The following is a 10121-nucleotide window of genomic DNA, read 5'->3' as shown; positions in this document are numbered from 1 at the left end:
ACACCATTTTTGTGTTTCCTGTCTAGAGAATATCCTTTAGTATTTGTTGGAGAGCTGGTTTGGTGGTGCAGAATTCTCTCAGCTTTTGCTTGTCTGAGAAGCTTTTGATTTCTCCTTCATACTTGAATGAAATCCTTGCTGGGTACAATAATCTGGGCTGTAGGTTATTTTCTTTCATCATTTTAAGTATGTCTTGCCATTCCCTCCTGGCTTGAAGAGTTTCTATTGAAAGATCAGCTGTTATCCTTATGGGAATTCCCTTGTGTGTTATTTGTTGTTTTTCCCTTGCTGCTTTTAATATTTGTTCTTTGTGTTTGATCTTTGTTAATTTGATTAATATGTGTCTTGGGGTGTTTCACCTTGGGTTTATCCTGTTTGGGATTCTCTGGGTTTCTTGGACTTGGGTGATTATTTCCTTCCCCAGTTTAGGGAAGTTTTCAACTATTATCTCCTCAAGTATTTTCTCATGGTCTTTCTTTTTGTCTTCTTCTTCTGGAACCCCTATGATTCGAATGTTGTAGCGTTTAATATTGTCCTGGAGGTCTCTGAGATTGTCCTCATTTCTTTTAATTCGTTTTTCTTTTATTTTCTCTGATTCATTTATTTCTACCATTCTATCTTCTAATTCACTAATCCTATCTTCTGCCTCTGTTATTCTACTATTTGTTGCCTCCAGAGTGTTTTTAATTTCATTTATTGCATTATTCATTATATATTGACTCTTTTTTATTTCTTCTAGGTCCTTGTTAAACCTTTCTTGCATCTTCTCAATCCTTGTCTCCAAGCTATTTATCTGTGATTCCATTTTAATTTCAAGATTTTGGATCAACTTCACTATCATTATTCGGAATTCTTTATCAGGTAGATTTCCTATCTCTTCCTCTTTTGTTTGGTTTGGTGGGCATTTATCCTGTTCCTTTATCTGCTGGCTATTCCTCTGTCTCTTCATCTTGTTTAAATTGCTGAGTTTGGGGTGTCCTTTCTGTATTCTGGCAGTTTGTGGAGTTCTCTTTATTGTGGCTTTTCCTCGCTGTGTGTGGGTTTGTACAGGTGGCTTGTCAAGGTTTCTTGGTTAGGGAAGCTTGTGTCGGTGTTCTGATGGGTGGAGCTGTATTTCTTCTCTTTGTTCAGTCGCGCTTCTTTCGAAGAGTTGGATTGCTTTTCTGGGTGCCTGATGTCCTCTGCCGGCATTCAGAAGTTGTTTTGTGGAATTTACTCGACGTTTAAATGCTCTTTTGATGAATTTGTGGGGGAGAAAGTGTTCTCCCCGTCCTACTCCTCCGCCATCTTGGCTCCTCCTCCTCCTGTTTGATCTTAAAATAAAGACCTTAACTCTATCCTCCCCGATTCTGACTTAAATATTTGGGAAGAGAATATGGATTTTTTTGGGGGGGAGATCTTTTTAAAAAAAATTAGTGTAGTTGATTTACAATATTGTGTTAGTTTCTGGTGAGCTGCAAAGTGATTCAGTTTTATGTAAATCTATCTATCTATATATGTTTGTGTCGGAGAAGGCAATGGCACCCCACTCCAGCACTCTTGCTTGGAAAATCCCATGGACGGAGGAGCCTGTTAGGCTGTAGTCCATGGGGTCGCTAAGAGTTGGACACGACTGAGCGACTTCACTTTCACTTTTCACTTTCACGCATTGGAGAAGGAAATGGCAGCCCACTCCAGTGTTCTTGCCTGGAGAATCCCAGTGACAGGGGAGCTTGGTGGGCTGCCGTCTATGGGGTGGCACAGTTGGACACGACTGAAGTGACTTAGCATAGCATAGCATATATGTTTGTGTATATATATATGTATGTGTATATATATGTGGCTTCCCTGATGGCTCAGTGGTAAAGAATCTGCCTGCAATACAGGAGACGAAGGAGATGCAGTTTTAATCCTTGGGTTGGAACCCCTGGAAGAGGAAATGACAAGCCATTCCAGTATTCTTGCCTGGAAAATTCCATGAACAGAGGAGCCTGGAGGGCTACAGTCCAAAGGGTAGCAAAGAGTTGGGCATGACTGAGCACAGCAACTGAGCTCGTGTGCGCGCGTGCACACACACACACACACACACACACACATTTGTATCATTTTTTGTTTTTAGATTCCACATGTAAGTAATATCATATTACTCTCCTTGAGGCCCTATACACTACCTAAAACTTGTTAATAATCCTCTTTCTGTTTGACCTTAAAAAAGTCTTAACTCCATTCCACCCTACCCTGCACCAATTCTGATTTAATTATTTGAGAAGAGAGTATGGATTTTTAAATTAAAAACAAAAATGCATGCTTTGCAGGCAATTCTAATGTGCAACCAGGGATGAAACCCACTGAGTAAAATCAAGAAAGGGAGAGTAAAGTTCAGGATGAGATGAAGATGAAGTGGCATTTTCCCAACAAGCAGCAGCTGCTGCAGAGGGCACTGGGCCAGGTTGCAGGGGTGAGGGTCATCTGGGCACAGGGTATGGTAGTAAGTGGTTTTGAGTTTTTGCAAGCTGACCTTATGGGCCATGAGGAGATTAGCTGTGGGTGCTGGGGCAGGGGTCCTGACAGAGGCTCACGGAGCTCTCTGGATCTTTCCCTCAGCCACTCTCACAGCTGTGAGGTTGGCACAGGAAATACAGGGAGCTTTCTGTCAGAAAGGGGAAACATTTTACCGTTTTACTCAAATAATAGTGGACAAGGGAGTGCGGTTATGGAAACATGATTTAATGTACTTGATAAATACATAACACTTTTAAAGTACTTAAAATAACACCTTACATGTAGCAAGAGCTTAGTCAAGGTTAAGGAGAAAATTTTTTAAATGATGTCTCTGAAAACAACTTTTTTTTTTTCCTTCTGTGTATCAATGAAAGAAATTGTCTTCAAAGGTTATACGCAATTGACAAAATCACTTTGTTTATCGATCAGATATGTTTTCCTGGATCTCTTGGGGCCCTGGTCAGATTCTGTGATCTGGCACCCTCTCAGACTAGCTCTGTGTGGAGCAACAAGTTTCCTACAGATACATTCCAAAAGACCCATGATCCAGAAAACATTGCTGGGACCCTGCTTGGCAGGAGGAGAAGGGGCCAACAGAGGATGAGATGATTGGATGATATCACTGACTCAATGGACATAAGTTTGGGCAAACTCCAGGAGACAGTGAAGGACAGGGAAGCCTGGCATGCCTCACTCCATGGGGTTGCACGGAGTTGGACACGACTGAGCAACTGAATAACAACTTGGTTGATAGCACAGGCAGAACACACAAAGAAACTTTCCACTGAGCTCAGATATTTCGAGTTCCCCTGGGTTGAGTGTTTACTGATTCAGAGCCTGTTTCTCTCTGCCTCTTTGCTTTACTTCTTTTCCATAATTGATCCCATAGTTGATTCTGGGAGAGGATCACTTCAGGGGAATGAGGACTGTGAGAAGAACATGTCCTACCTTCTCCCTGATGAGTTCCTTGCATGGTGAACTTTCTTGCTGCATGCAATGGGACAAAACCTAGTTTATATCTGCTTTGGAAAGAATCTAGTAGGCGTGTTGAAAAATTAGTCCTTACTATGTCCCGGGTACTATGCTTTGCTCTCTTCTTTGTAATGTTTTTATGACAATCCCATGAGGTAAGTCAGGGAAGAAATGAAGATTTTAAAGATGAGGGAGTTAAGGCTCAGAAAGTGACTTGTCTATGGCTGCAGAGTTGGTGGCAGAGCTGGGGTTTAATTTCTATCTAATTAAAAAAATTTAATATTTATTTTATATAATTATTTATTTGGCTGCAGTGGGTCTTGGTTGTAGCATGTGGGATCTAGTTTTCTGACCAGGGATCAAACCCAAGCCTCCTGAATTGAGAGTGTAGGAGTTTTAGCCACTGGACTACCAGAGAAGTCCCAGAGCTGGAGTTTATACTCATCTCCTCCCCAAACAGGGAAGGGCTTTTCTGGTAGCTCAGACAGTAAAGAATCTGCCTGCAATGTGGAAGACCCGGGTTTGATCCCTAGGTTGGGAAAATCCACTGGAGAAGGGAAGAGCAACCCATTCTAGTGTTCTTGCCTGGAGAATCCCATGGGCAGAGGAGCCTGGAGGCCTACAGTCCATGGGGTCACAAAGAGTCAGACGCGACTGAGCAACTAACACTCATACTTCCCCAAACAGACTTTTCCTCCCTCCTAAGTTCTGTGACTTATAGCTTTGCTCTGAAACACAGTAGTTGCTCTGAGCAATACATGTCCCCAAGCATCTTTCTAAGTGTGTGCTTCCTCTTAGAAGGGGTTTTATGGTGGAATATGCATTCATCAGTTTACTCAGCTTTCTCATCTGTTTCTCAGGGCTGAAGGGTCCCAAGGGTTTAGAAACCCAAACTCAATACGCCCACTTCCTTGCTCCCTAAACAGATTTGCCCCCAGGAGCCAGTGTCCCAAACCCTGTTGCTTCTGTGTTTCTCATCTTCCCATGTCTCAGAGGCAGAAAGTGGGGAAATCACTGACCTTTGACTTAAATGGAAATACTGAGTGAGGCTTCCAAGACTCCTGTGTATTCGACGATCATGCCTGCTCTGTGTGACCGTCCAGCTTCAGATGTAGTAACAGAGCATGCAGGTCAGGCTCTCTGCTGGACTCCAGCCTCTCTGACCCTCCTGTGGGCTTCTCATTTCAGGGGTGAGAGGCTGTCTTTTGCAAAGAGGTTTAGACATCAGCTCTGAAATCTTAAAATGGAGAGGGGTCATTTGATTCAATCCCTTCAGGAAGCCCAAGGGAGGTCACACAAGTAGGGAAGTTGGGACCAAGAATTAGAACAGGTCGCTTGTCTCTGTTCAGTGCTTTCACTGGCAACAGTGTGAAGGGCCGTTTTCAGAACTGTGACATTTCTGAAAAGTGAAGTCAGGTTTTCAAAGTAATAGGTGCAGATATCCATTCCTTTTCTGTGAAATTCTAAAACCCTGGGTCAGACTTTGAGTACATCGTAATTTCTTATACTGACTGATACACAGAAATCAGAAGTGTTTTCAATTCTGGTTTCCTCAGGGTATACAAAAGAGACACAGATGTAAAGAACAGACTTTTGGACTCAGTGGGAGAAGGATGATTTGAGAGAATAGCATTGAAACATATACATTACCATATGTAAAATACATGACCAGTGTAAGTTTGATGTATGATGCAGGGCAATCGAAGCTGGTGCTCTGTGACAATCTGGAGGGACGAGGTGGGGAAGAAGCTGGGAGGGAGGTTCAAGAGGGAAGGGACACCTGTATACCTAAGGCTGATTCATACCGATGTATGGCAAAAACTTCACAATATTGTAAAATAACTATCTTCCAATTAAAATAAATAAATTTAATAAAAAACCAGAAAAAGTGTTTTCAGAGATAAGGTCTTTTATTTCTTCCTTAATTTTTTATTAAGCTTTCCCTATATGCTAGGCATTGTTTTAAGTACTTTAAAATGTGTTAACACATTTAATCCTATAAATTTTATCATGTCAATTTCTACCACATTAACAATATTGTTGGAAAATAATAAGCATTAGCTAGCACTTACGAACAGATGCTGAGTTAAGCATTTTATGCTGCTGCTGCTGCTAAGTCACTTCAGTCGTGTCCAACTCTATGCGACCCAATGGACCGCAGCCCACCAGGCTCCCCCGTCCCTGGGATTCTCCAGGCAAGAACACTGGAGTGGGTTGCCATTTCCTTCTCCAATGCATGAAAATGAAAAGTGAAAGTGAAGTCGCTCAGTTGTATCCTACTCTTCGCGACCCCATGGACTGCAGCCTACCAGGCTCCTCTGTCCATGGGATTTTCCAGGCAAGAGTACTGGAGTGGGGTGCCATTGCCTTCTCCGAAGCATTTTATAATGTGCTGTAATTTAACCAAACTTCTCTGAGCTCCAGACTCAGATTACCATCCCCCACTTCAACATCTCCTCTTGAGTATTTCAGCAGCACCTTGACTCCTAAAGCAATTACCTATTTACCTCTTCCCCTCCATTTCAGATGCATACTCCTTGCCTTGTGTGTGTGTGTGTGTGCTAAGTTGGTTCAGTCGTGTCCAATTGTTTGTGAGTTGGACTATGGACTGTAGCCCAACAGGCTCCTCTGTCCATGGGATTCTTTCGATAGAATACTGGAGTGGGTTGCCATGCCCTTCTCCAGGGGATCTTCCTGACCCACAGATCGAATCCGTGTCACTCATGACTCCTCCATTGGCAGGTGTGTTCTTTACCACTAGCGCCACCTGGGAAGTGCAGCAGCTCCCTGCCTCAGACAACAGCATGTGTTTACACTTCCTGGACCGAGAACTTACCCTTGACTCTTCTCCGCAGCTCTCCTAGCTCCCCACATTCCATCCATCACCAACATTCTACCCCCTCTCTCAGATCTTTCCATATTTTTCCATCTCTATCAAATTATCCTCATCCAAAATACTATCATTTCTCACTTAGATTTTAGCAAAAGCCTCCTAATAGGTCTGCTCCTGTCTATTCTTACACTGCTTAAATCTATTTTGCAAATTACATCCAGGGTAATGACTTTAATAGGGCTTCCCTTGTAGCTCAGATGATAAAGAATCTGCCTGCAATGCAGGAGACTGGGTTTGATCCCTGGGTTGGGAACACTTTGTCTCTTAAAACATGTTAATATGTCCCATTGCTCTTAGGATAAAGACAAACTCGGCACAGTTGACAAGGTTCTGCTTGGTCTGGCTGCTGCCCCTCTCCCTCTTTTTCTATCAAACTTTCCTCGCATTCAACTACATGATTCTTCCTTTAGTCTTATAATATATAATGATGCCTCCAGCCATAGGACCTTTGCACATACTGTTCCTATGCATAGCTTGTTCCTTTCCCTTGTTCAGTTAAATCCGTCATCCTTTGTATCTTGGCCTTCCCTAACTCCCCTTCTGTCTTCTCAGTACCATGGACCTTTCATTTGTAAGATTTAGCATAATTATCTTTTTCATTTAGTTGTGTGAGTCACATCTTTTTTTTTTCTTCTTACTAGGCAGTAGTATCCATAACAGCTGGTGTATTTGTTCAAAATTTTATTCCCATTGCTAAGAATACTGCCTAACCTAGAGTCGGCATTCTTTTTTTAAAATTTTTATTTATTTGTGTATTTGTTTTGGGCTGCACTGGGTCTTCATGCTTTGCTTGGACTCTCTCTAGCTATGAAAGGCTTCTCCCTAGTTGTGGGCTTCTCACTGAGGTGGCTTATCTTCTCATGGTGCACAGGCTCTAGGCACTGGGGCTTCAGTAGTTGCAGCACACAGGCTCAGTAGCAGTGGCCCACGGGCTTAGTTGCTCCAAGCCATGTGGAATCTTCCCAGACCAGAGATTAAATCCATGTCCCCCGCATTGGCAGGCAGATTCCTATCCGCTGCACCACCAGGGGGGTCTGGGCATTCATTTTTCAAGTGTTATCTGATAGATGAAAGAAATCAATAAGTAGATTTGCCCAGCATGGTAGAAATTGTAATGTTACTACTATTTCAGTCAATTTTATTCTGACCACAGAAAACCTTCTACATGTGATGGAATCACAAATTCAAAATCTTCTAGGACCAGGCAGGTACTGTACATAAGGGGGAAGCCATCATCCGAAGGGAGCAGCTACAGAAAATATATGCTTAGTGATTTTTCAGAGAAATGTATGTGTGAATTTTTAAAGTGATTTTTATTGATAGAGGAAATACTGAGAGGACTGTCCAAAAAGATGAGGGAAAGGAATGGGGAAAGTGTGTTTTTAACAAAGTTTAAAATGTGCTTCCCTAATGGCTTAGTGGTGAAGAATCTGCCTGCCAATGTAGGGTATGCAGGTTTGATCCCTGAGTCAGGAAGATGCCCTGGAGAAGGAAATGGTGACCTGCTCCAGTATCCTTCCCTGGAAAATCCCGTGGACAGAGGAGCCTGGTGGGTTACCGTTTACAGGGTCTCAAAGAGTCAGACACAACTTAGCAACTGAACAACAGCAAAAGCATTTACAGATTAAGAAGATGTAGTTAGTTGAAGAGTGTTCCCCCATGCCCCACGGATTCACATCTACCCAGAACCTCGGAAGGAGATCTTATTTGGAAACAGAGTCTTTGCATGTACATTTAGTCAAAGATTAAGATGAGATCGTATGGGGTTAAAATGAAACCTAAAACCAATGACTAGTGTTCCTATGGGAAAAGGGAAGGACATAAAGAGTCTCAGAGAGATAAAGTCCACGTGGAGACAGAAGCAGAGATCAGAGGGTGCTGCTCACACCAAGAAACCCCAAGGATTCATGTTCCTGGCAACCACCAGAGGTGAGGAGAGAGGCGTAGAATAGACTCTCCCTCAGATTTCCTGAAGGAAGTCACCCTGCTGATACCTTGATTTCAGATCTGGGGTCTCATAAACTGTTAAAAAAAATTGTAAATTCTGAAGATTTCTTGTTTGACTCACTGAGTTATTGGTTTTTTTTTTTTTTTTTTAGTTCATTAGAGGTCTTAGCAAGGGGTATTCCAGAGGAGAGGTTTAAGAAGTGAAAAGGAAGTGAGCAAGTGGAAATTCTGTGTCTATTCCTGCCCTGAGTCACTCACACATCAATCCATGCTATGAATAGAAACTTCTAGGGGCTTCCCATGTGGCTCAGTGGTAAAGAATCCACCTGCCAATGAAGAAGATGCAAGAGACACGGGTTCGATCCCTGGGTGGGGAAGATCCCCTGGAGTCGTAAATGGCAATCCATTCCAGTATTCTTGCCTGGAAAATTTCAAGGACAGAAGAGCCTGGCAGGCTACAGTCCATGGGGTCGCAAAAGAGCTGGACACGACTGAGCGACTGAGCACACACATACCCCACATGCCCCAGGGCATGGCCAGCTTGCAGTCTGCCTGTGGGTCTGTCTTGGATACATGGAGAAGAGGGACTTCCAGGGCTTGGCCAAGTTCCTGGAAACACATGAGATTGGCTGGGTCCACAGCCAAGAGGGAGTTTGGCTCTGCTCAGAGTCAGGAACGTGACACCCGTAGGAGAAGTGGAGGGACCTGGGAGGAGGAGGACAAAGGCACATGGAGACAGAACCCCTCCTGTTGGGGAGCAGGGAACATAGAAGAGCCAGGGAGAGGATATGATTGAGAGGCCAGTCCCAGCATAGGCAGTCAGAGCCCCAGGCCTCATCCAGGTGGATGTCAAGCTCAGGCATGGCTCAGAAAAGCACCTCAGGAAGCCAGTCCAGCCAGTGGGGAAGCTGACTCGGGACTCCAAGCAGTGGATGATTAAGAGAGCAGAAAAGTGGAAGTACCTTGTGACTAACAATTGTGCCTATTCTTGGTCAGACCCTGGGAGCTGGGGTAATGTGAACAAGGATGCAGGGCCCTAACAGAGGAGAATGGCAGGGCAGGATCTGGGTCTAAGGCAAGCCACTGGGTCCTTCATTCCATAATATTCAACACTTTTACCTGGATCTGAGCAGCTGACCTCCAGCTGCTTCCCTTAATTATTCCGACTGTATCACTTACTTTTATTACTTTAATTTGCATGCTATTTATATAACTATTTGTCTAGCAAGACACCCACACACACACATACACACCCCTTTCAGTAAATGCTCAGGGGTGTGTGCTTGTGCTCATCCATGTTTGACTTTTGCAACCCCATGGACTGTAGCCTGCCAGGCTGCTCTGTCCATCAGATTTCCCAGGCAAGAATACTGGAGTGGGTCATTTCCTCCTTCAGGGGATCTTCCCAACCCAGGGCTTGAACCCACATCTTTGGTGTCTCTTGCATTGCAGGCATTCTTTACCCGCTGAGCTACAGCAGAAGCCCCCTAAATGCTCAGGAATTTAAAAAATATATATTAATTTACTTGGCAGTGCCAGGTCTTAGTTGCAGCATGTGGGATCTAGTTCCCTGATCAGGAATTGAACCCAGGCTCCCTGCATTGGGAGTGCAGAGTCCCAGTCACTGGACCAGTAGGGAAATCCCAGGAAATTGTTAATAATTCGTTTTAACAAGGCTAGCCATTATGAAGAACTCAAAGCAATTGTCAGAAATGGCCATTTCTCTATCCCTGGAAAGTGAGATGTTAAAGGAGTTATCCCTGTGACTGTTTCTTCCTTGTCTTTGTGGGAATATGATAGTATCAGCTCAACACTTTCTTGAGCAATA

This window comes from Bos indicus, chromosome 8, assembly GCF_029378745.1.
Source record: "Bos indicus isolate NIAB-ARS_2022 breed Sahiwal x Tharparkar chromosome 8, NIAB-ARS_B.indTharparkar_mat_pri_1.0, whole genome shotgun sequence".
Lineage (NCBI taxonomy): Eukaryota > Metazoa > Chordata > Mammalia > Artiodactyla > Bovidae > Bos > Bos indicus.
The sequence above is the reverse complement of the archived record's forward strand: the minus strand, read 5'-3'. Positions refer to the sequence as shown.